This window comes from Ranitomeya variabilis, chromosome 4 (assembly GCF_051348905.1).
Source record: "Ranitomeya variabilis isolate aRanVar5 chromosome 4, aRanVar5.hap1, whole genome shotgun sequence".
In the NCBI taxonomy this organism is placed as follows: Eukaryota; Metazoa; Chordata; class Amphibia; order Anura; family Dendrobatidae; genus Ranitomeya; species Ranitomeya variabilis.
This window is the reverse complement of record NC_135235.1, coordinates 211,550,332-211,577,486: the sequence shown is the minus strand read 5'-3', so window position 1 is coordinate 211,577,486 and position 27,155 is coordinate 211,550,332.

Genomic DNA, 27,155 nt, shown 5'->3' with positions numbered 1-27,155 from the left:
TCACCATTCGTTTTTTAATATTTTATGTATTGACTGTCTTGTTGTGTGTTTTTTCTTTTAGTTTATATATTAAACGTCCATGGCTATATATCTGTTATGGCGCCGCAGCAAAGTCCATTCAACGTCACGGAACACGGAAAAGAAGAAGTGTTTTTATGTGTTTGCATTTTTTGTGTGATATTCATATTATTGCACTATCCTTTTAATGAATGTTTGTATGGTAATTATAATTAAGTGACTGTTTTATATGTTTATAGATCGGGTCTAGTTAAGGGGTTGGGGTTCACTGGTTATTCACCATGTACCACTTAATTATACCCTGCAATTTGTATGAATGTGCAGGATTATATATTATCTTTGACCTTTTTGGTCTATATTAGGGTCATCTAGAGGACCCCTTGAAAAAATGGGTGTTGGGGCCCTAAGTGTCTATTATTACACAGTATATTGTATTCCCTATTGAGAAGTAGGGCCTGTTCCCTATATACAACACATAGTGTCACTATAAATGTTCTACACTTATGATATGCTAATTGTTATCACACTTTTAATATGAATGTCACTGCCTTTTTAGATGTTGTCACTTTTATTGTAATTCTTTTTTCTTTCTTTTGTTTTTGTCTATATTTATATCCACTTATTGCGAACATATGGGTTGCGTAAGATTTTGTATCTTCCTAGCGTCCCGTTTTTCCACTCTATTGAGGACTTTTTGAATCCATCTAGCGTTCCGTTTTTACGGTCTATTTGGGACGCTGCGGCGATCTGTTTTTCTTTTTCCATTGTGCTTTATTTCTATCACCAAGAAAATGGCTGCAGCCATGGTCTTTTAAATGGGAGCCGGTGGTGCGCATGACCGGCGTCGTCCATTGCTGCCATCTTCTCGTAGGCCTATCATTTACAGCGGGGAGTGCACACTCTTAGTGTTCATACGGTGGAGCTCCGCCCCTTACACACGCCCCGCTGTGATGGCCTTACTGGATGATGCGCTCTGGACGCCGCTGCGCATGCGCCGACTTCACCGGTTCTATTTCCGGGTTTAATGATATTTAAACACAATGAGACACATCATGGATACACCCTGTTGAAAAAGCTACGCAAAACGCGCGTCCGGGGGGACCGAGTGAGGTGGGGAGGCCATACCTGATTGACAATGGGTAAGCAGCGTATGCACGTATACATGAATATGTGACTATGTTTTTTTGGGTGATCTAGTCACGTGAGTTGGATATAGTGATTGTACATGGTCATGGTCGCATATGTTTTCTTATATTTGAATTGATGCTGCCACCCCAAAGGTATATTTGTGTACTCCCCCTCTTACCTGGTCATTGCCACGTTTTCTCCTCTCTGTGTCTTCTGCCATATGGCTGTATTAACAATACACCCATGTTTTGTATTTTATATACTTATATCTGTATGTGATTGTTACAATTTAATAAATCTTTTGAACATTGTTTTCTAAACATGTTTAAGTGGACGTTTTTCCTCCGTGTTCTTGTTAATTTACACGTGCGCACTTTGCCCAATGTCCTGGGAGTCTGGTCAAGTGATAATAGTCATGTGGCTGTATCCTGGTGACGTGGGGTGGTGGCGCATGCGCTGTCAGGCCTTTGAGAGCTGGAGACAAGTCGCGTTTGGCGCTGCTGTGTGTCTCTCACTTATGTGAGTACTTGGGATTGGCTCCTGGGTAATTTTATTTTGGGACAATGAAATGCGATCACTCCTATTGGTTTATGTTAATTTTCTTATGATTATATGTGTCGCATGAGTGGATAGGTCTGTGGTTTCTATGGCCACAGTTATGCTCGGCAATGATTGGCTCAATACGGTGATGGGTTAGTAGTATATAATTTTGCTCTGTTCAATACAGGGGTTATTTCTTTTCATTATGTAGGATTATGGAATTAAGTTTTATTTGTATTGATTGTAATTGATGTGATTATGTTATTTGGTATGTATTAATAAGGGTGGGAAGTACCTTATTTTGGTTTTGATTTTGGTGGTTAGTGTGTGTGTGTGTGCACTTCCACATTATATAAGGCTGTCATCTTCAATACTATGTATACTTGATAAAGACCATCACTGGTTGAAACGTTGTATCATGGCGAAATAAAGTTTCTGTTCCACTTTTTTTTCTCCTGGATTGGATGCTGTTCCTCTTTTCTTCTGGATTGCTGTATTTTCCAAGTGGGTTCCTTGAACTGGGAACATGAGTCCTTGTGAAGTACAGTTAGCCGTTTTCTTTTCATGTTTGGACAGTCCATGGGCATAGTCCAATTCCTTAAACCTTTCTTCAAAGGACATTGGGTCGTCCATTAGGCTCCATGGATCTACATGACACCAGTCTCACCAGTTTGGATACCCTGATACAGCATATCCAAGTTTTTTTTGTAATCACAGGACCATTGGCCAACGCATCAATAGCTGCACAAGTCCTGGAACACAGTCCATCAAGTCCAACAGTCCTTTAAGACAAGAGTACAGTTCACAAGGTGGTGACCCTGCTTGAACATTGGGTCTTGCGTTTCGTCCCCTCCACTTTTTGTGAAAAACAGTTCCTTTAAATTGCACAATCCATATGTGCAGAAAGGGTTTGAGACCCTTAAGTGGTTCAGTCCCTTAATCCAGCAGGGGAGTCAGCAACTTTGTGAGGGGGAAAAAAAAGCACAAACCTTCACTGTCCTGGCCAACATCCGGGATTTCCCAGTCACTTCTGGGTCTCCTGCCCTCTGGAACGCAGAGCAGTTCCTTTTTTAATAGCTCTTTTCATGTGCAACAGGCACAACTAAGTACAGGGCTGCCTCTTTCTTCAATTTCTGCCATTTTGGATGCTGCAACCTGCTCACCCACAGATCTTCCATTCTGGTTCAGGCATGTGCTCCTTCTCCTTCCTCAGGGTTGTCTGGTGATCGCTTCCATCTGCTCCCTGGAGCCCCATTCTTGACCTTGCTTTTGGGTAGGACCAAAGTCCTCAATATGTAGAAATGTGCTACAGCCCTCTGTCACCTGCACCAACGACTGCTTTCTCACAGGAGGTGGGGACCCCAAGGGACTGTCTGATCCCCTGGAGGTGGAGGATCCAACTCTTGCCACCTTGGGGAGTATCTCTTAAACCCTTTCATTTTGCAGAAAGGCTTCATCCTTTTCCCTGCCTTCCCGTATCACACCCATGGCATATCACCTATGTCATCCCTCACTTTTTAGGAAAGTGACACTAGTTCAGGTCATCAGTCTTCAGGGTAGGTGCTGTCTCAGCTACCATCTGATTAAACAAAATGTGGTGACAGGTCCTGAATTCCTCTATGGACACCAGTTCATGCTGCAAGTCATAGGTGACTACCTCCCCCCCAGGATGCCAACTCTCTGTACCATATGGCTAGAGGGTCCACTAGCAGGTCTTTGGCCCAAGTTCTGCCTTGCATCCTTCTCTTCTGACCAGAGCAGGTCCCTTAGTTTGCTCACCAGTTGCTGGATCCTGGCTCTCCCGTCTGCAGTTTATAGGAACCCCAGTGGTGAAGGATGCGTCCTGGCTTCAGGCCTTGAGGGCCTGGTGAAGTCTGCTGCAAACTCCTGCACCTTTTGCTGCTGGTCTGGCCTGTTCAGTTTCTGCTGCTCCTCCAACCGCACTCTCGGAAGTCTCACTTAAGTTCCCCATCAACTCAGCCTGTTACTCCTTTGCCGATTCACTACCCACAAATGGTGTTGTCTCTTCTGACTTCATGGGCCTGTCGTGGGTCTGCCCCTTACAGGGTGGAGCTACTTGTGGCTCACCTGCTTGTTTTCTGGCAGTCACCTTTTGTTCTCCATTGACTTGCTGCAATGGACTGGATTTCTTCTATTGCTGTGCCCATTGGGGGCGGGCACAGCTCACTACAGCCAACCTCTCTCGAATAGTCACTTTCTAGCCTGGATGGATTTTCGCAATCTTTCACTTCGCTTACACTCATTATGGGTGGGTCCATCTTTCCATTTTGTGCCACTCATCGCGGTTATGCAGCCAATGTTTGGCTGCATCTTTGTTTTCACTGGATCCTTCCCCACATCTGTCAAGTTTTCTTGATGCATGGATCGATCCTGCCGACTACGCCAATTGTAAAGTTCTGCAAAGCAGAAGTCATGACTGAGCTGTTGTCCGTTTTCCTTCTGGCACTTAACAGACAAACGGTGTCCCAGTGTGCTTTAAGCTGTGGGGTGCATGACATTCACTTGTAGGCTACAGGCCTCCACTGCCTCCAGGCTTCTTTCCTCATGAGCTGCTGCACACAATTCAGGTGACACCAAGCTCTTTACAACAAGCAAACGACTTGATGATTTTTTGGGGGGTCTAAGGGGCCAAATTAGTTCTCATGCTTCTCACTGATGAGGGTCAACAGCCCGAAACACCGTGTCTGCGAATTGAGATACTGATTTGGCTTTTATCCTAAGTCATATTGCATGACTCGTTAAAGGGTTGATTGTGACTTGTAGGATTGCTACTTCCAACAGGTGGCCCTATAGGGTTTAAGTCCTCTTTTTATCTGAAGAGACAATTTGCATATGTTTTTTTTTGGACATTCTTGAAAGATGTACCATCAATGTGTCCATCACATCCAAAATGGAAATTGGTATGGATGTATATTTGGCAGCTGGGTTTATAAAGTGCTGCAGAGCTGTAGTCATGACCGAGCTGCTGACCGGTTCAGCTTTGCCATTTTAGACAGTGTCCCAGGCTCCGTGTTCTGTAGGGTGTGGGGTGCATCAAACTCACTTTTAGGCCACAGGCCCCACTTTCTCTTGGCTTCCGTCCTCAGGAGCTGCTGCACAAAATTTAGGTGACACCAAGTTATTTTTAACAGGTAAACGTTTACTAGTCAATTCAAATTCATTAGATGGTGACATGTGGGATACAGCAGAGCATATCACATTTCTTCCTTCCTCAGTATAGTATTTGATCCCTCCTGCCATCAGTTTATCTTGGACTATCCTCAAGCCCACTGACTTCATCAACCTGTCCCGAACGTGATTCCACGTCCACCAACCTTGTAATGTCAGAAGACTAGACCTGCTCCTTGGTACATGGCCTGAACCCTAGGCTCCAGACATGGCAGGAATGTCCATCAGAGAACTCAATACAGCCTCCCTCTGCCTCAAATGATTGGCCTATGCTGCCCCTAGCAACCCACTGCACCTAAACTAGACCTTAGCACTGCACTTCTCTAACCATACACTGGTTAGAGAAGTGCCCCATTGGTTAGGAAGTGCCCCACTGTTTATCAACACTAGTTCCCACCCACTTGGCTAGTTCTATCGCTAAATATTTCCTATGCTTTCCTATCCTATAGACTAAACCTAGTGTCCTTATCCTATGTTCTATGCTGTTGTTAAACCACTTACTATATAAACCGTTCTTATGCTAACCTAAGCTAATCCTATGTTTATCCTGCACAATAAAACTACTCACATTTACTTGACTTGTATACTCTACATTACTTTAACATATTACAGAGATGAACATCACTATTACATGTAAAACCACATGACACTATACCCACACTACAGTTGTTGTCTTCAGGGGCATGACTTATGCCATGTGTAATGGATATAGGCAACACTATCTAAGACTCAAAGCCCATCTCCCCTTTATATAACTTTTTTTGCAAGTTCAGCAAAACTTTAACATTTTCTGCTTAAACAGTTTTCAATCCATTTTTGCATCAATACTCTACCGCATTGCATTAATTCCCTACTATAAGTCCAAAAGGTTAAATCATCTCATATGCAGAAGGATCCTATGATAATGACGGAGCCACAGAAAAGTGTAAAAAGTGGTCCAAGTCACTCTTAACCCACATGTAATGTAATCATATGGGTAGTTTCTTGAGGTAGGAAGTGGTTTGTGCTGGATTTGTCACCAGCAGAATACCTTTAGTGTCACCTGTGAACACTTAGCTTTGTGCATAGACTTCCTAATTAGTTCTCTGAAGGAACCTGAGGCATAACAATGATATAAATAGTTTTCATGAGCAACTGACGTTTTTCTAGTTCCTGTTCTCCGCTTGCTAAGAACCAGATACTCATCATTAGCTGAATGATGAGAGTCAGTCCTGTTGCCTGCAGGGACGATACGGATAGTGATACAGGTTGTACTGGAATCTATAGCCGGAAAAGGCTGGTTGTAATATCAGTGAAGCAAAGCAGGGTAAAAATGACAGGTACAATAGGCGTTCTTCATAATAGATATTGTGGAATGTAAAGCAGAGGTAACCAGAAGTGGAGAATAACAGTAGCCACAAATCAATTCAATTTGGGAGCAAATGGGAGAACCAAAAAGTTGTCTAGTCGGAGCAAAAATGAGAAATGAAACTATTAGGAATTGGACAAATTCATAAATTGCCCAGTTATTTACATGCAAGACATGACCCTGGTATTGTCGAAGGTGTAGTATATCTGGAGCGCCCCCACTGCCGCAGGGCCGAGGGGCACCCGGTACCGGGCCTCTGTGTCTCAGTTCTGGGGATGTCACGGTGGCTAGGCCCGATCCGTGACCCTGCTGAGGGGCGTCCAGTGAAAGTTGAAAACGTGATGATGTTGGGGTGTGGGGTGCGATGAATAACGAGGACACAGAGTTGCAGTCTCTTTACCTCTTTACTGAAGGTCTCGAGGTACTCCACCCAGAGCACTGTTTAACAGGGCTGTCTGAGACCGGCCGGTCCGAAGGCACATCAGGAGTCCCCTTCACAGGTGGGAGGGAATCAGCGTCTAGCTTCTAGCGCCTGTGTGTTGTAGTCCTTCCCTGCTGAGCACCCCGGGATAGTCCTCCCTAGGGTTGAGCGACTTTCATTTTTTTAAGATCGAGTCAGGTTTTGCGAAACCTGACTTTGTCCAAAGTCGAGTCGAGTGAAGTCGGCCGATTATCGCGAAAAGTCGGGGATCGACCGAACCATGAAACCCAATGCAAGTCAATGGGGAAGCATAGTCGGCAGTAAGTGGAGGCCAGGAAAACACCTACAGTGCCCATTTTAATGCCAAAAACATCCATTCTTGTTTCTGAAGCTTGTCAATCTTAATTAACTTTATAATAATAGTTGGGCATTGGAAATTGGGGGTCATTTGGCAAAAGTTGTGGGGGGTAGGGCTGGTTCAAGGTTTTAGTGGGCCCAGGAAACGTGGACTACGTCACGGCGGTGGAGCAGTGAGAGGTAAGTATTTCAACTTTGCAAGTGCTGTGATCCTGAGCAAGCAGGGAGGCCCACTCGTTCGCATTGGCACTGGCACAGGGCCCCTCAAAGTACGGCGGTGTGTTTGCACGGCGGGGGCGCCTCCCACCGGCAGCGACACTTTTGCGTACTCTGAGGGGCCCTGTGCCTGTGACATCGCCAACGAGTATGCCCCCCTACCTGTTGAAGAAACCTGCACTTTCATCTGCACCTTCCTCTTTGTCCCTGTGTAAGGTGGTATAGTATGCGGGAAGGGGAACCTGACTTTCAGCAGGGTCAGATTGTGGCTGTGTAGCGTGCAAGGGGAATGTAGTGGTCTGGGTCAAAGTACCACAAGACTCATCTAGCACCGGCTGGGCAATGGGCAGGATGAGGACGAAACACTGATATAGGCCCAAATAATAAAGTGGGTAAAATGCAGTTCAAAATTGGTAACAGGACTAACCAGGTGGCATTGCTTAGTTCAGTGGAGTAGAAAACCCAGGAGCGGCAGACACCGTTAGTAGGGCCAAACCACACTAGTAGGCCCTATGCAGTTTAATATTACAAATGAAGGCCGAAAGCCTGAAGATTAAAGGACAGGAAAATGACACAGGACAACACCAAGGTACGGCACACACCGTTACTAGGCCCAACCAAAGTAGTAGGCCAACTGCAGTTTAATTATTTAAAATGTAAGCCGAAAGCCTGAACATTGAAGGTCGGGACAACAAAACAGGAGACAACCCAGTAGCGTCAGACACCGTTTTAAGGGCCCAACCACACATTTTAAAAACAACTACTTAACGAGAGCCTGAAGGTTGAAGCTCAGCTTTATACAGTGGAGGACAACACCAGGGAGCGGCACACACCGTTAGTAGGCCCCAACCACCAATTTTTACCAACAAATACTTAATGAGAGCCAGAAGGTTGAAGCTCAGACAAGGAAACTTGGAGGAGAACACCAAGGAGGAGGAGAACACCAGGGAGCGGCAGACACCGTTACTAGGCCCCAACCCAGGTAGCAGAGCAACTGCAGTGTTACATTTAAAAATACTTAATGAGAGCCTGAAAGTTGAAGCTCAGACAAGGAAACCTGGAGGAGAACACCAAGGAGGAGGAGAACACCAGGGAGCGGCAGACACCGTTAGTAGGCCCCAACCACCAATTTTTACAAACAAATACTTAATGAGAGCCTGAAGGTTGAAGCTCAGCTTTATACAGTGGAGGACAACACCAGGGAGCGGCACACACCGTTAGTAGGGCCCAACCAAAGTTGAAGGCAAAATGCAGTTTAATATCTGCTACTATAGGCCGAAAGCCTAAAGGTTGAAGCTCAGCTTTATACAGTGGAGGACAACACCAAGGAGCGACTGTAACAACTCTGCTGGCATCACGGCATGGCCTCACATCTCTCACACTATCTTACCCACTGCTCCAGGTCATGATGTGGTTTCTGTTTCTTGCCAGCTCCATGTTCTGTGTCTCTGCTCTCTGCATGCTTCATTGTTCTGTGTATAGAGGGGCGGCGCCTGAACTCTCTGGTTCTTATAGGAATCAGGTGCATCTGTCCAATCTGTTCCTGACCAATTGTCAAGAGGCCTCCAGTATATAGTGTAGCTCCAACCAGTGTTCTGGGCCTGTGCAATGTGTTTGCTCAGTTAGTGTCTAGCTGCTGAGTTTGCCAGGCCTTGCTCTATGTTATTCCCTCGCTGGAGGCTCTACTCTGTATCCTTGCCTTTATCTTGTTGTCCGCCCTCCAGGAGGCAGAATATCCTGGGCCCTGCGTCTTTGTCCTTGTGTCTTGTTCCATTGCCTTGTCTGTACTTAGTCTTATCTCCGTCTCCTTGTCTGTGGCTTCCTTCCCTGCTGTGTCTTTCCTTGTGTTCTCAGTCTGCTTATGTTCTGCAGCTCCCCTTCGCATTCCTTGCGGTTCCGCTCCATTCATCTCTGCTCCGCTCCCGTTGCTGTAAGAATCTTTCTGCAGCTCCTCTCCGCATTCCTTGCGGTTCTGCTCCGTTCTTCTCTGCTCTGCTTTGCTTTTATTGCTGCGCTATCTCTTGCTGCTCTACCGCTCCTATCCGCAGCCTTGCGGTTCTCTTCCAGTGTGACCAGGTCCCTACCTGTTCCTTCCATATTTCATATCTGTTCCTGCACCTTCTGTGTGAACAGGTCCCTACCTGTTCCTCCATACTACATTTCCGTACCTGCACCTCTAGTGTGAACAGGTCCCACTCCCTACCTGTTTCTTCATAAACCACATCAACCAGTCCTGTGTTCTCTGCCGTGCCTGCCAATCCAGTGTTCCTGCCAATCCCGTGTTTCTGCCAGTCCTACCATTCCTGCCGTGCCTTCCAGTCCTGTGTTTCCTGCCGTCCTAGCCAGTCCTGTTTCCTGCCGTCCCTGCCAGTCCTGTGTTCCTGCCAGCCCTGTGTTCTCTGCCGTGTCTCTGCCAGCCCTGTGTTCTCTGCCATGTCTCTGCCAGCCCTGTGATCTCTGCTGTGTCTCTGCCAGCCCTTTCTCAGCCATGCCAGCCTACTCGTCTGAGTTTCAGCCGTGCTCTTCTGCCAGTCCTGCCTGATGCCCGCACCAATCCTGGTGTCCCTGTCTCTCAAGTGGGATCAGCTGCCACAGCCAGACACCACCCTGGAGTAGCACCTGGCAGCTGCCTGCTGCACAAGCCTGACCTCACCATCAGAGGCTCCAGTGAAAACCCAGGCAGCTGTTATAGTCACGCCCCTTCCAGGGTAGTCTGGTTTGTGGCACAGTGGGGCCACATACCCCCGCGTGCTCACGCCCCCACCAGTCAGGGCGTGAGCGTGACAGCGGCACACACCGTTACTAGGCCCCAACCACCAATTTTTACCAACAAATACTTAATGAGAGCCAGAAGGTTGAAGCTCAGACAAGGAAACCTGGAGGAGAACACCCAGGAGGAGGAGAACACCAGGGAGCGGCAGACACCGTTACTAGGCCCCAACCCAGGTAGCAGGGCAACTGCAGTGTTACATTTAAAAATACTTAATGAGAGCCAGAAGGTTGAAGCTCAGACAAGGAAACCAGGAGGAGAACACCCAGGAGGAGGAGAACACCAAGGAGGAGGAGAACACCCAGGAGGAGGAGAACACCCAGGAGGAGGAGAACACCCAGGAGGAGGAGAACACCCAGGAGGAGGAGAACACCCAGGAGCGTCAGACATCAACAGTAGGCCCCAACCAAACTAGTAACCCAAATGCAGTTTCCTATTTTTTAAAAAAGCCCGAAAACCTGAATTGAGGACAATTTGAATTAGGGACTGCAGACAGACTTAGTAGGCTGTCCCCTGTGGACCATGCATCCACCACATTAACCCATTGCGCCGTAATGGACACGTAACATTCCGTGGCCATGCCTACAGGTCCATGCGTCTGTTGTCAGGTGCACCTTTGTACTCACAGATTGCCAGAGTGCATGGACAATGCGGTCTTTTACATGCTGGTGGAGGGTTGGGATGGCTTTTCTCGCAAAAGTGTCAACTGGGTAGCTCGTAGCGTGGTACAGCGTAGTCCATCATGGCTTTATTAATATTAAATAAAATAAAAAAAATAGGCTCTATGCACTTTAAAATAGGTTCCAGGGGTACACGGGCAGCATTGGTGTGGTCAGCGGAGGACGATTGCAAGGAAGGACCGCAGACAGACTTAGTAGGCCTAAAATAAATAAAAATAGGCTCTATGCAGTTTAAAATAGGTTACATGGGTACACAGGCAGCATTGGTGTAGTCAGCGGAGGAGGATTGCAAGGAGGGACCGCAGACAGGCTTACTGGGCCTAAAATAAATAAAAATAGGCTCTATGCAGTTTTAAATAGGATACATGGGTACACAGGCAGCATTGTTGTGGTCAGTGGAGGAGGATTGCAAGGAGGGACCGCAGACAGGCTTACTAGGCCTAAAATAAATAAAAATAGGCTCAAGGCAGTTAGAGTTATCTCGCAGGGGTACACAGGCAGCATTGGTGTGGTCAGCGGAGGACGATTGCAAGGAGGGACCGCAGACAGGCTTACTAGGCCTAAAATAAATAAAAATAGGCTCAAGGCAGTTAGAGTTATCTCGCAGGGGTACACAGGCAGCATTGGTGTGGTCAGCGGAGGACGATTGCAAGGAGGGACCGCAGACAGGCTTACAAGGCCTAAAATAAATAAAAATAGGCTCAAGGCAGTTAGAGTTATCTCGCAGGGGTACACAGGCAGCATTGGTGTGGTCAGCGGAGGACGATTGCAAGGAGTGTCTGACACAGTTAGTACTCCCAAAAAATAAATAGATGTTAATGTCTCGCAAAACAACAAAACAAAAAAAAAAAAGTGTGGCATACTTAGGTACAGGGGTGGGCGCCTCCACTGAGTTTCAGACATAGTAATTTGGCACTACGTATTTACTGGTGTCAATATAGGACACTGACCCTGACTATTTTAACTAGCATCATACATGTCAACAAATTGGTATTGTCAGTGCCAGGCATTGAAGGATGTCAGCGCATAGACTAAACATTGTTGGAGCTGTGAGAGATAATTTTGCACGTGGTAGAGCACAGTTTGAGCTGGGGGGGGGGGAACTCTCTTGTGGCCGGCGGTACAGGCCCAGGGCCCCTCATGTTACAACGGTGTGTCTGACGTTGGTTGCGCGCCACCACCGCCAGAGACACTTTATTGTACTATGAGGGACCCAGTGGCAGTGCCGTCGACCAAAAGCGGGCACACCCACCTCTTCAGACAAACAGCACTCTAACGGGTGCTTGTGCCAAGTGGCGAGACCACGGCCCCGTGAGGGTTTTTTTCCCATTGAGGGAGGTGTAAACATGTCGTATGCTGGACAAACAGCTGCTGCAAATTAAGAGATTGGAACACTCAGTAAGACCAGTCCACAAGCGAGACCTTTTTATAGGAAAGCTAGGTGTCAGCCGGGAAAGGTGGGGCAAAATAATTTGAAATCCAGGAGTGGTTCATTTTAATGAAGGTTAGATCATCAACATTTTGGGTAGCCAGATGAGTCCTTTTTTCGGTTAATATTGAACCAGCAGCACTGAATACTCTTTCTGATAGCACACTAGCTGCTGGGCAAGCAAGCTCCTGCAATGCATATTCTGCCAATTCAGGCCACGTGTCTAATTTGGATGCCCAGTAATCAAATGGGAATGACGGTTGAGGGAGAACATCGATAAGGGCTGAAAAATAGTTAGTAACCATACTGGACAAATGTTGTCTCCTGTCACTTTGAATAGATGCTACAGTACCTGTCCTGTCTGCGGTCATTGCAAAATCACTCCACAACCTGGTCAGAAAACCCCTCTGTCCAACGCCACTTCTGATTTGTGCACCTCTAACACCTCTGCCCTGTAGCCCCCTGCAGCTCGTGTGAGAACCATCACCGGCGCTGTGTGCTGGGAATACCTGAATCAAACGGTCTACAAGAGTTGCTTGTTTGGTTGCTAATAATTGTTCGAGGTTCTCATGTGGCATAATATTTTGCAATTTGCCTTTATAGCGAGGATCAAGGAGGCAGGCCAACCAGTAATCGTCATCGGTCATCATTTTAACAATGCGTGGGTCCCTTTTGAGGATACGTAAGGCATAATCCGCCATGTGGGCCAAAGTTCCAGTAGTCAAATCTGCGGTTGTGCTAGTTTGAGGGGCAGTAACAGGCAAATCTACGTCACTTGTCTCCCTCAAAAAACCTGAACGCGGCCTTGCCACACCAGCAATTTCCATTGGCCCCGGAGAAGCTTCCTCATTTAAAAAATACTCATCCCCATCATCCTTCTCGTCCTCCTCCTCTTCGCCCGCTACCTCATCCTGTAGACTGCCCTGACCAGACAATGGCTGACTGTCATCAAGGCTTTCCTCTTCCTCGGCTGCAGACGCCTGCTCCTTTATGTGCGTCAAACTTTGCATCAGCAGATGCATTAGGGGGATGCTCATGCTTATTATGGCATTGTCTGCACTAACCAGCCGTGTGCATTCCTCAAAACACTGAAGGACTTGACACAGGTCTTGTACCTTCGACCACTGCACACCTAACAACTCCATGTCTGCCATCCAACTGCCTGCCCGTGTATGTGTATCCTCCCACAAATACATAACAGCACGCCTCTGTTCGCACAGTCTCTGAAGCATGTGCAGTGTTGAGTTCCACCTTTTTGCAACATCGATGATTAAGCGATGCTGGGGAAGGTTCAAAGACCGCTGATAGTTCTGCATACGGCTGGAGTGTACGGGCGAACTGCGGATATGAGAGCAAAGTCTGCGCACTTTGAGGAGCAGGTCGGGTAACCCCGGATAACTTTTCAGGAAGCACTGCACCACCAGGTTTAAGGTGTGAGCCAGGCAAGGAATGTGTTTCAGTTGGGAAAGGGCTATGGCAGCCATGAAATTCCTTCCGTTATCACTCACTACCTTGCCTGCCTCAAGATGTACAGTGCCCAGCCATGACTGGGTTTCTTTCTGCAAGAACTCGGACAGAACTTCCGCGGTGTGTCTGTTGTCGCCCAAACACTTCATTGCCAATACAGCCTGCTGACGCTTGCCACTAGCTGTCCCATAATGGCACACCTGGTGTGCAACAGTGGCAGCTGCGGATGGAGTGGATGTGCGACTGCGGTCTGTGGACGAGCTCTCGCTTCTGCAAGGAGGACGAGGAGGAGGGGGGGCGAACACCTACAGCCAACTGTTTCCTAGACCGTGGGCTAGGCAGAACTGTCCCAATATTGCTGTCCCCTGTGGACCCTGCATCCACCACATTCACCCAGTGTGCCGTGATGGACACGTAACGTCCCTGGCCATGCCTACAGGTCCATGCATCTGTTGTCAGGTGCACCTTTGTAGTCACAGATTGCCTGAGTGCATGGACGATGCGCTTTTTAACATGGTGGTAGAGGGCTGGGATGGCTTTTCTCGAAAAGAAGTGTCGACTGGGTAGCTCGTAGCGTGGTACAGCATAGTCCATCAGTGCTTTGAAAGCTTCGCTTTCAACTAACCGGTAGGGCATCATCTCTAATGAGATTAGTCTAGCAATGTGGGCGTTCAAACCCTGTGTACGCGGATGCGAGGATGAGTACTTCCTTTTCCTAACGAGAGTCTCATGAAGGGTGAGCTGGACTGGAGAGCTGCATACGGTGGAACTAGCGGGGGTGCCGGTGGACATGGTTGACTGAGAGAGGGTTGGAGATGGTATTCTTGCCGGTGCCCTACATGCAGTGTTTCCTACTACTAACCTGGTGATTCTCTGACTGCTTTGGCCTGGCGACGAAAGCTGCACAGATACTGCAGGTGGTGCGGGAAATGGTGGGCTTACAGGGAAGGAAGGGATGTAGCGTTGCTGACTAGCTTCATTGGCCAAGGGTGCTGCAACCTTTAGGCACGTTTGGTAGTTAGTCCAGGCTTGCAAATGCATGGTGGTTGAATGTCTATGCATGCAACTTGTATTTAGACTTTTAAGATTCTGTCCTCTGCTTAAGGTAGTTGAACATTTTTGACAGATGACTTTGCGCTGATCATTTGGATGTTGTTTAAAAAAATGCCAGACTGCACTCTTTCTACTATGGGATACCTTTTCAGGCATTGCAGACTGAGCTTCTTTAACCGGATGGCCACGCTGTCCTCCAACCGGTTTTGGTTTTGCCAAGCGTTTTTGGCCAGATACGGGCCCGGCAGATGGAACCTGTTGTGATGTTGATGCCTGCTGCGGCTCCTCCTCCTCCGCTTCAGAACTACTGCCGCCTGCACCCTGTTCCCCCAATGGCTCCCAATCGGGGTCAACAACTGGGTCATCTATGACCTCCTCTTCTATGTCGTGTGCAACTTCGTCTGTGTCACCGTGTAAGCCGGTGGTATAGCGTTCGTGACGGGGCACCATAGTCTCCGCTGGGTTTGATTCTGGCTCAGTACACTGCGAGGGCAATGTTCTGGTCTGAGTCAAAGGAACAGCATAGTAATCTGGCTGTGGCTGTGCATCTGTGCACTCCATGTCTGATTCAACTTCTAATGGGCATGGCCTGTTAACTGTTTCACTGTCTAACCCAGGAACGGTATGTGTAAAGAGCTCCATGGAGTAATCCGTTGTGTCGCCTGACGCATCCTTCTCTCTTGTTCTGGGTGAAGAAGACAAGGAAGCGACTTGTCCCTGACCGTGAACATCCACTAACGACGCGCTGCTTTTACATTTAGCACTTTCAGAAGAGGAGGCAAAAGAGCTAGAGGCTGAGTCAGCAAGGAAAGCCAAAACTTGTTCTTGCTGCTCTGGCTTTAAAAGCGGTTTTCCTACTCCCAGAAAAGGGAGCGTTCGAGGCCTTGTGTAGCCAGACGACGAACCTGGCTCAACAACTCGAGACTTAGGTGCTGTACTGCTTTTACCACGACCACCTGATGCTCCACCACCACTACCATCATTACCAGCTGACAATGACCGCCCACGGCCACGACCTCTTCCACCAGACTTCCTCATTGTTTGCAAAACGTAACCAAAGTAACGGTATTTGGTACTGTAAAACAACTTATAAGGTGAACTCAAACTTCTGTAGGATTTATATATATACCTTTATAGGTGCCTGACACTGAAAGGAAAATCAGGCCCAATGTTACACACTAGGTTTTCTGTGCCCCAATAATTTGAGACAGATGGCACACACAGGACCGGCACTCAAGCAGAAATGCCAATCTTAATCTCCCACTATTTTTTTTTTTCAGGGAGAATTTAAAAAAAAAATAAAATAAATAACAGTATGACACACTAGGTTTTCTGTGCACCAATAATTTGAGACAGATGGCACACACACGACCGGCACTCAAGCAGAAATGCCAATCTTAATCTCCCACTATTTTTTTTTTCCGGGAGAATTAAAAAAAAAAAAATGGCCCAGTATTACACACTAGGTTTTCTGTGGCACACAATGAGAGACAGATGCCACACACAGCACTGGCACAGAGGCAGACTTGCCAATCTTTATCTCCCTGCAGTAATCTCAGAAAAGTATGGCAGGCAGCTATAAAAAGGACAGCTGCACACAAAAGTGTGGACAAACAAACAAGATAGCTGTGCAGAAAGGAAGGAACAACAGGATTTGTGCTTTGAAAAAATCAGTTGGTTTGCACAGCGGCGTACACGCACAGCAACGCAGCTATCAGGGAGCCTTCTAGGGCAGCCCAATGAGCTACAGCGCTGAGGAAAAAAAAATGTAGCTTCCACTGTCCCTGCAAACAAAAGGTGGTGTTGGACAGTGGAAATTGCTACAGCACAAGCGGTTTGGGGGTGAATGTACCCTGCCTAACACTATCCCTGCTTCTGACGAAGCGGCAGCAACCTCTCCTTACGCTCAGATCAGCAGCAGTAAGATGGTGGTCGGCGGGAACACCCCTTTATAGCCCCTGTGACGCGGCAGAAAGCAAGCCAATCACTGCAATGCCCTTCTCTAAGATGGTGGGGACTGAGATCTATGTCATCACGCTGCCCACACTCTGCGTCCACCTTCATTAGCTGAGAAATGGCACTTTTAGCGTCATTGAAACGCGACTTTGGCGCCAAAGTCGCGTACCGCACGACCGACCCCACACAGGGATCGGGTCGGGTTTCATGAAACCTGACTTTGCCAAAAGTCGGCGACTTATGAAAATGACCGATCCGTTTCGCTCAACCCTAGTCCTCACAACTGATCCTGTCTGTCTCTGATGTTCGTTCTTTCCGTCCCCCCCAGATGATATGGTTAGGACGAACCCGTATGACGGGGTAGGCCTGGAGTTCTTCCGGGACCCTAGAGTCGCCCCTCTCCCACAGCTGCCTCCGTTGTCTGCTTAGGTGATTTGGGTGAGACAGCCAACCTATAATTGGCTATCCTGCCGTGGTTTGCAGTAATGCTTAGAGTCTCTTACTTGCTCGGCGTTCCGGCCACCGACTGTTTGCGCCTCAGAAGGATGTTGCCTCGATCTTACAGCACGACTCCTTCTGGTCCTATCGCCTCTTTGCTGTATTCCCGTTTTCTCACTTTTTGTCCTTTCTTAGGAATCTGTCAGGATCCCATCCCTGACAGGTCCTCTCTCTAGCTCTTCCCAGTTACTTCTCTCCGTCTTCCTGTCCAACCCCCAGTTTTACCAGAGTGTGAGGAGTGGCTTACTAGATAGAACCACTCCCCCTGGTGGCCGGAGTGTGAAGTGTAGTGTGTGTGTTACCTGGTCAGGTGAACTCCTTTAGTGCAATCAGACGTAACATCACTCCCCTTAGTGGCAGAGCAACGTTACTGCAACGACCAGGACTCTGGGGCGCTGCACTCCCCCCCGGTTAAATCCAGTACTCCCGGACTGGGAAAACAAGAACAACAATACATGTTAACAGAAAACACACAAAAGTTTGAAATATCATAAACAATTAAACATAACAGTGCTTCCCTTTATGGGAGGTGAGAACTCTTGAACGTTGCGAAAGGTAGGTCATGCACAGTTTATGACTCTCAGTTCAGTGGTTGAAACAGCGGGGACCCCGGGTAAACAAAGGGGTCCCCTTTAGAAGTTTTTGGAGCAATTCACTGTCCATTACTCCGTTTGTCCATTTTAAAACCTGTAACAAAAGATATGCACACAAACATTTTCAACTAAATAGCAGCCCTCATTAATACCTCCAAGTTTTGTAGTGGAGGGGAGTTTGATTCTGGGTGCTGCGTGTGGACCTTCGCAGCGCAGGGGTCGCTGTTGGCCTAACAGGGCCCGCTATGCTTGCTACCGCTGGTGTAGTGCACTGTCTTCTAGCTACGCTTCTAGTGAGCCTGGGTAGCACTGGCAGGCTGGAGCTCTCAGAGCTGCTGTTACCAACAGTAGGTACGGCAGGTTCACCAATAGCAGAGGGAGGACTTGCCAGTTCAACGATTGGCATGGCATCTTCAGGCGGGATCTGCTGAGGTTGCGGGCCTGGACAATCCGGCACCACCGTTAGTTCTAGTGGATTTGGTTGATGGAACGTTAGGACATGTACCACGATGGCCTGATTTATCTGAGTCCAGGACTGGGGAAAATCGCCAAGAACAGTGTGTATCATCTTCTCTTCTACAGGTGGGGAGGTTCCTGGATCCGTTTCCCTCCCTCTCAACTTATCAGGGCAGACTTTAAGGTGGTCCCTGGATATCGCCGTCGAGGTCTCCCCTCCATCCTTGCTGATGAGACAAACCTTCGTGTTGTCGAAATCGGATGGCAGGACGGTATACGGTTCCGCTTCCCATTGGTCGTCGAGTTTGTGTAGCCTCCTCTTTCATTTGAGTACGTGCTCACCGGGTGACAAGGGAATCGCAGGAGCATGCTGGTTGTAGTCTCTTTCTTGTTTTTGTCTAGCCTGGGCGAGACTTCTTTCCACGCATTCCTGTAGTTTGCGGTACTTTCGCTGCCTTTCTGCATCCCAATCTGCATCCGGCGAGGTATCTTCGGGGACTAGGACCCCCATGTCCAGGTCAATGGGTAACTTGCTAGATCTTCCTCGCATCAGGTACGCTGGAGTGCAGTTGGTGGAATTTACTGGGATATGATTGTATATGTCCACCAAGTCAGGCAACTTTGTTGGCCACAGGTTCCGCTCCTCTACGGGTAAGGTCTTCAGTAAGTCGATCACCACTTGGTTCATCTTTTCACACATCCCGTTGGTTTGGGGATGGTACAGTGTGGTTCTGATCTTCTTACACCCGTACAGATGGCAGAACTCTTGGAACACCTCTGCTTCGAATGCTGGTCCCTGATCAGTCAGTACCTTCTCCGGGTACTCGTGGGGCCTTCAAAAGTACTGCTGGAAGGCCTTGGCAGCCGTCCTGGCTGTTAGATCCTTGACAGGGACAACCACCAAAAATCTGGAGTAGTGATCTACGATGGTAAGAGTGTAGATATAGCCTGACCGGCTAGGTGTCAGCTTCACATGATCCAGCGCGAACAGTTTGAGCGGCCGTTTGGTGATGATGGGCTGCAAGGGAGCCTGTTGGCTGTCAAGGTCCTTCCTGCATAGGCTACATGGACTGCACTCCCGACACCACTTCTCAATGGCTCCCTTCATGCCAATCCAATAGAACCTCCCTCAGAGTAGCCTCTCCAGCTTCTTCCATCCGAAGTGTCCGGCTCCATCGTGGTAGGCTCCCAGAACCATGAGCGCTTTTCGCCTCGGCACCACTATCTGCCATACCAATTCATGAGTACGCGGATCGATACTCCTCCGGCACAGCTTGCCATCATGGATGAACAGTTGGCTTCTCCCCTTCCACAGCTGTCGTGTCTCCTGTGGATCATCTGGGCTGGGATGCAACCCTGCCTGCGTCAGGAGCTCTTTCACCCGACGGACCGCGGGGTCACCATCCTGGGTCTCCGCCCATCCATGATGGGGCAGGGGATTTAGCGTGGCATCCTGTTGGTTCTTGTACCGGTTCTTCACATGATGGGAGTGCTGAGCGGCTTTGGGGCGATGGAACGCAGGCAACTCTACCTCTTCAAGTGCCTCCGGGTCCTCCCCCGTTTCTGGAAAATTGGGCATCCGGGACAAGGCATCGGCGTTCGCATTCTTGCGTCCTGCCCGGTACTTGATGGTGAAGTCGTAGTTGGACAGCCGGGCCATCCACCGCTGTTCCAAGGCCCAGAGTTTGGCTGTACCCAAGTGCGTCAGCGAATTATTATCCGTGAAGACGGTGAATTTTGCCGAGGCCAGGTAGTGTTTGAACCTCTCTGTCACTGCCCAAACGATGGCAAGGAACTCCAGTTTAAAGGAACTGTAGTTGTCAGGGTTCCTTTCCGTGGGACAGAGCTTCCTGCTGGCGTAAGCGATCACCCTCTCCTTGCCTTTCTGGACCTGGGACAGCACGGCTCCCAATCCCACATTGCTGGCATCCGTGTACAGCACAAATGGTTGGTCGTATTTGGGGTAGGCCAGCACCTCTTCTCCCGTCAGTGCCGACTTCAAACAAGTGAAGGATCCTTCCAGCCCCTCGTTCCAGTCAAATGGGGTGTTCTTCCCCTTGGTCTTCTTTGATTGGCCCACCAACAGGTCTTGCAAGGGCGTGGCCTTCTTGGTGAAGTCCTTGATGAACCTTCGGTAATAGCCGACCAGCCCGAGGAACTGCCGGACTTCGTGGAGGTTGCTGGGCTTCGGCCAGTCTTGGATCACCGTGACCTTGTTGGGGTCTGGGGCTACTCCTTCAGCGCTCACCACATGGCCCAAGTACTGCACTTTGGGTTTCAGCAGATGACATTTGGACGGTTTCACCTTTAAGCCAAAGTTGGACAGGGCTTCAAACACCTCAGCCAGGTGCTTCAGATGGTCTTCGTAGATCTTAGAGAAGACAATGACATCATCCAAATACAGCAGTACGGTCTCAAAGTTCTTGTGCCCCAGACAGCACTCCATCATCCTCTGGAACGTCCACGGGGCATTGCACAATCCGAAGGGCATGTAGTTGAATTCGCAGAGACCCATCGGTGTCGTGAAGGCCGTCTTCTCTTTGTCCGCCTCTGCCAGGGGAACCTGCCAGTACCCACTGGTGAGATCTAAGGTAGAGAAGTAGTTAGCAGATTTTAAGGCAGCCAGAGACTCTTCTATCCTGGGCAGTGGGTATGCATCCTTATGTGTAATGCGATTCAACTGCCTGTAATCAACACACATCCTCATTGTGCCATCTTTCTTTTTAACAAGGACTAATGGAGCTGCCCAGGGGCTAAAACTGTCTCTCACCAACCCAGCCTCCTTCATTTCTCGCAACATGTCCTTGGCACTCTGGTAATGAGCTGGGGGTACAGGGCGGTATCTCTCCTTTATGGGCTGGTGATCTCCCGTGGGGATATGATGTTGGATCCCTTTCACCTGTCCAAAATCTAAGGGGTGTTTGCTAAATACCCGCTCGTACTCGTGAACCACCCTGTAGGCCCCCTGTTTCTGATGGGATGGGGTGGAGTCAGTGCCCACATGCAATTCCCGACACCAATCTTTCGAGTGCCCTGCAGAACCGTTGTCCTCCGCCAGGTTAGACGGGGCCAAGGGTCCAGGTGTCTGTATCACACTATTATTGACAGCGAACAGTTTGGCAAGCGTGGCATACTTGGTGAGGTGGACCTCTTCCTCTCCACAATTAAGGACACGTACGGGCACCCTCCCCTGGCGGACGTCGACCACCCCTCTGGCAGTCAGGAGAGTAGGCCTATTGTCTGAATACACGGGTTCTAACAGGGCCTGGTAGTCCTTACCCCTGAGGCCTATGGCTGCCCGACACCATATTAACATCTCACTCCTGGGGGGTATCGCGATAGGGTTTGAATCACTCACAGTGACACGACCAATTTCACCACCAGTCAGCTCTACCTGCTGTCTCTGCATCAGAGCTCTGATTTCTTTTTGCAGGGCGCGTTGTTCACTGTAGCCAGCGGTTTCTGCTACCTGTTGTAACAAGACAATAACTTCTGCAAGACAATTTTCTATAACATTGGTACCGATAGTCATCATGGGATTACATTCACGGCGGTCAATATCAGCGATTACAATCCCTTGGGCCTTCAATTCTACCCGCCCCACCTTGATGGTGACCTCTTTATACCCCACTTGTGGCAACGGCTGACCATTACTGGCTATGATGGTGAAATCGTCATCGGGGCCACGAGTAATATCGGTGTCCTCCCAATACCGTTTATAAAGCACGTAAGGCATAGTCGTCACCTGAGAACCGGTGTCCAGCAGAGCGTTCATGGGGATACCGTCGATCACACCAGGAAGAACTGGCCGCCCTCCAACGTATTTGGCTCTCCAATGCTGCGGGCCTGATTGTCCTACTCCTGGGGGTTGGCCCTTTGCCCCAGGGGTTGCTCGTTTAAAGGACAGTACCTTGCCAGGTGGCCCACCTGGTGACAGCGGCGGCAGATGGGTCGTCCGTCCCGATGGAAGCGATCGTCGTCCCGGCCTCTGGTCGGCGGAGTCCTCCTCTGTCGCATCCAGGGGACATCTTCTGGTCTGGAGGCCAGCTGGATCTTCTCCTTGGGGGCCTCCTGTAGGGACTGCACCGTCCGGGCTAGGGCAGCAACGCTCTTGGTCAGCTCCTGCATCTGGAGGCGGAGTCCTGCAGGGGAGTCGTCCTCTAGGCTCTGGGCTTCGGCCTTGGCAGCGACTGGGGCATCTGGCGCCACCTCCAGGTGGTATGTGAGAGCGGGACGCCTGGGTGGTATTGCAAGGCTGGGCTGTCGCTCCTGCAGTGCCTGGATAGCTTTATCCTTGAATTGCGCAAAAGTCAAGTCTGGATTCTGCATGGCCAAGAAGTGTAATTGGCCCCTTTGGTGACTGCACAGGAGCCCCTCAATGAACCGCTCTTTCAGGAGTTTATCCTCATCTTGCATGCTGCCGGGGTCACTCTGCTTAATGGCCCGCAGCGCCTCTTGGAGTTTAAGGGCATAGTCCCGTAAGCTATCCTGCGGTCTCTGTTTGCATCCATAGAAAGTCAATTTAATTTCTGCAGCAGTACGGGTATCGAAGGTGGCTTTAAGCTTTGCAAAAACCTGCTGTGCCGTTCCCTTATCCGCGGCGGGCCAGGACTTCACTTCTCTCAGAGCCGCCCCAAAGAGTTGGCCGATTATCATATGAACCTTCTGAGGCTCTGTCAGGGGATAGAACTCAAGCAGGCTGCAGATCCCTTCTTTAAAGTCAGTGAACGTATGCGACTCCCCGGAGTATCGTGGGAGCCAGGCCGCTCCGGGCAGGTACGGCATAGAGAAGGGCATTATGGCCTTTGTGGTAACGGCAGTGTCCGACTGGCTGATGGGGGCAGCGGGTTCTGCGGCAACTGGTGGTGGTATTAGGGCCGCGGCTACGTCTGCTGCGGGGACTGGAGCTGCCCCGGTGTCCACGGCTGCGACCGCCGCCTCCGCTCCTCCCGACTCGGACATGGCTGTGCCTTCCTCCCACTAACCTGCCGGAGGTCGGAGTTCCTCTTCCGGAGTTGGCACTTTACCGCGCTTCCTCGTGCCGCCCTTCTCTTGACCGGTTCCGCCCACGAAGCTAAGGCTCCTCCCTTTGTGCGCGGCAATGGCGAATTGTGGCGGGAACTCTTGGCGGCAATTAGCAATTCACAGTCTTTGCAATAAGTCACAGTCCAAGCACAATAAATCACAGTTCCAAGGCACACATGACCTGATTCTTCTTAAGTAGATCCTGTTCGTGACGCCAAATTGGAGTGCCCCCACTGCCGCAGGGCCGAGGGGCACCCGGTACCGGGCCTCTGTGTCTCAGTTCTGGGGATGTCACGGTGGCTAGGCCCGGTCCGTGACCCTGCTGAGGGGCGTCCAGTGAAAGTTGAGAACGTGATGATGTTGGGGTGTGGGGTGCGATGAATAACGAGGACACAGAGTTGCAGTCTCTTTACCTCTTTACTTAAGGTCTCGAGGTACTCCACCCAGAGCACTTTTAACAGGGCTGTCTGAGACCGGCCGGTCCGAAGGCACATCAGGAGTCCACTTCACAGGTGGGAATCAGCGTCTACCTTCTAGCGCCTGTGTGTTGTAGTCCTTCCCTGCTGAGCACTCCGGGATAGTCCTCACAACTGATTCTGTCTGTCTCTGATGTTCGTTCTTTCCGTCCCCCCCAGATGATATGGTTAGGACGCACCCGTATGACGGGGTAGGCCTGGAGTTCTTCCGGGACCCTAGAGTCGCCCCTCTCCCACAGCTGCCTCCGTTGTCTGCTTAGGTGATTTGGGTGAGACAGCCAACCTATAATTGGCTATCCTGCCGTGGTTTGCAGTAATGCTTAGAGTCTCTTACTTGCTCGGCGTTCCGGCCACCGACTGTTTGCGCCTCAGAAGGATGTTGCCTCGATCTTACAGCACGACTCCTTCTGGTCCTATCGCCTCTTTGCTGTATTCCCGTTTTCTCACTTTTTGTCCTTTCTTAGGAATCTGTCAGGATCCCATCCCTGACAGGTCCTCTCTCTAGCTCTTCCCAGTTACTTCTCTCCGTCTTCCTGTCCAACCCCCAGTTTTACCAGAGTGTGAGGAGTGGCTTACTAGATAGAACCACTCCCCCTGGTGGCCGGAGTGTGAAGTGTAGTGTGTGTGTTACCTTGTCAGGTGAACTCCTTTAGTGCAATCAGACGTAACATCACTCCCCTTAGTGGCAGAGCGACGTTACTGCAATGACCAGGACTCTGGGGCGCTGCATATCCGACGGTAGAAACTACCCCCACCCCGACATTTTCAATACCCCGTAGCCTGCCAACTATAACATATATTCGCCCCAATAAACACACGACTAAGTTATTTCTTTGGAATAATATAGGCCACAGTAGCCTTTATTTAACATATAACAAATACAGTAATACAAATACAATAACTTTTTAAGGCTAGAAGGAGTCCTTGGACCCCTAAGAATCTGTTGATTGACAACCCATACCATGAACATAACAAAACACCACTTTACTCCCAGCCGTTCTTACCCTGGCTCGGGAGCACCAAAAACCCAAAGAGGGTTCACTGTTCACGGTAAAATTCCATGAGATCCGACGACTCCTGCCGAGACTCACCAACCACCATACACCAGATCCGAAAGATATTAAACTCCAAAAGCAGAGAAGCCATATGCCAAAATGCATCCCCCAAACCAATTTCCACCAACTCCCAGGACTCCCCCCCCAGCCACCACAACGAGAGGCCATTGAACACCTCAAAGGCCCGAGACCCCACCACACCGAAAAACTATGGCCCGCTCAATGCCTTCCTGAATGCCAAGCGCCCAAAAATCCATCCCCATCGCATTCAAATGAAGTCCGTCAGCCAGCCAAAAGCCCCCTCCCCTCTTTCCAACTCAAAATGTCTCACTGCTACACCTTCATTCCTGGCGACAAAAGCGGACTCAGCACTGTTAACCTTTATCCGTGCCTTGTTCAACTTATCCAATGACTAGTGTTGAGCGATACCGTCCGATACTTGAAAGTATCGGTATCGGAAAGTATCGGCCGATACCGGCAAAGTATCGGATCCAATCCGATACCGATACCCGATACCAATACAAGTCAATGGGACTCATGTATCGGACGGTATTCCTGATGGTTCCCAGGGTCTGAAGGAGAGGAAACTCTCCTTTAGGCCCTGGGAACCATATTAATGTGTAAAAGAAAGAATTAAAATAAAAAATATTGCTATACTCACCTCTCCGACGCAGCCTGAACCTCAGCGAGGGAACCGGCAGCGTTCTTTGCTTAAAATTCGCGCTTTTCTTTCCTTACGTGAAGTCCCGGCTTTGTGATTGGTTGCGTCGCAGTCACATGGGCGACGCAACCAATCACAGCAAGCCGTGACGTAATTTCAGGTCCTTAAGGATTTTAAAATTACGTCCCGGCTTTGTGATTGGTTGCGTCGCAGTCACATGGGCGACGCAACCAATCACAAGCCGTGACGTCACGGGAGGCTGGACACGCGCGCATTTAAAATGCGCGCTTGTCCAGCCTCCCGTGACGTCCCGGCTTGTGATTGGTTGCGTCGCGGTCAACCAATCACAAGCCGGGAGGCTGGACACGCGCGCATTTTAAAATGCGCGCTTGTCCAGCCTCCCGTGACGTCCCGGCTTGTGATTGGTTGCGTCGCGGTCAACCAATCACAAGCCGAGAGGCTGGACACGCGCGCATTTTAAAATGCACGCGTGTCCAGCCTCCCGGCTTGTGATTGGTTGACCGCGACGCAACCAATCACAAGCCGGGACGTCACGGGAGGCTGGACAAGCGCGCATTTTAAAATGCGCGCGTGTCCAGCCTCCCGTGACGTCACGGCTTGTGATTGGTTGCGTCGCCCATGTGACTGCGATGCAACCAATCACAAAGCCGGGACGTAATTTTAAAATCCTGAAGGACCTGAAATTACGTCACGGCTTGCTGTGATTGGTTGCGTCGCCCATGTCACTGCGACGCAACCAATCACAACGCCGGAACGTAATTTTAAAATCCTGAAGGACCTGAAATTACGTCACGGCTTGCTGTGATTGGTTGCGTCCCGGCCACATGGGCGGCACGTGACCAATCACAAGCCGGGACTTCACGTAACGGAAAGAAAAGCGCGAATTTTAAACAAAGAACGCTGCCGCTTCCCTCGGTAAGGTGCAGGCTGCGTCGGAGAGGTGAGTATAGCAATATTTTTTATTTTAATTCTCTCTTTTACACATTTTTACATTAATGTTGTTTCGATACCGATACCCGATACCACAAAAGTATCGGATCTCGGTATCGGAATTCCGATACCCGCAAGTATCGGCCGATACCCGATACTTGCGGTATCGGAATGCTCAACACTACCAATGACCGCATGTTCCGCCAACGTTTACGCGGCGCGATTTCAGACCAAACAGTGGTCAAACCCAGGTACAAGACCCATAAACGTAAAAAATCTTGTTTTATATCTTTTATTAATTCCCGAAAAGGCCGAACCCCTAAGTCGTTACCCCCAACGTGCAAAACTAAGATATTAGGAACCTTATCCAACTTGACACCATTATGGATCAACTGCAGAACTCTATTCCAGGCCATCACCCTAAAACCGAGCCAATGAATAACCGCCACTCGCTGTTCGAAACCCAGCTGTCTACCCTCGTTCCACACATCAGCGCGCATCGCTCCCCAGTGGACATACGAGTGGCCGAAAATCCAGACCAATAAAAGCAGGGGACCTGAAAAAACACAAAACAAAAACTCTAACTGTAAACAGCCGATATGACAACACTACTGACCCCCACCTGCTAAAACACTCCCGGCCGCACTTTGCGGACGCACATAGCTGCGATATCTATTTGACTGCCACCTACCAATACGCCAAGTGGCCGCAGCCCCAAGTCCCCCCAGCGCTGCATCCGTTGCAGCCCCAATCCTAAACGACTGAGGAGCAAAACAAGAATCGTCCAAACCCAACAACGCAATAGCCTTCTTGAAAACCACCGTAAATTGATACTGGGATAAAGAGGAACCATCCTCGTGGCATAACA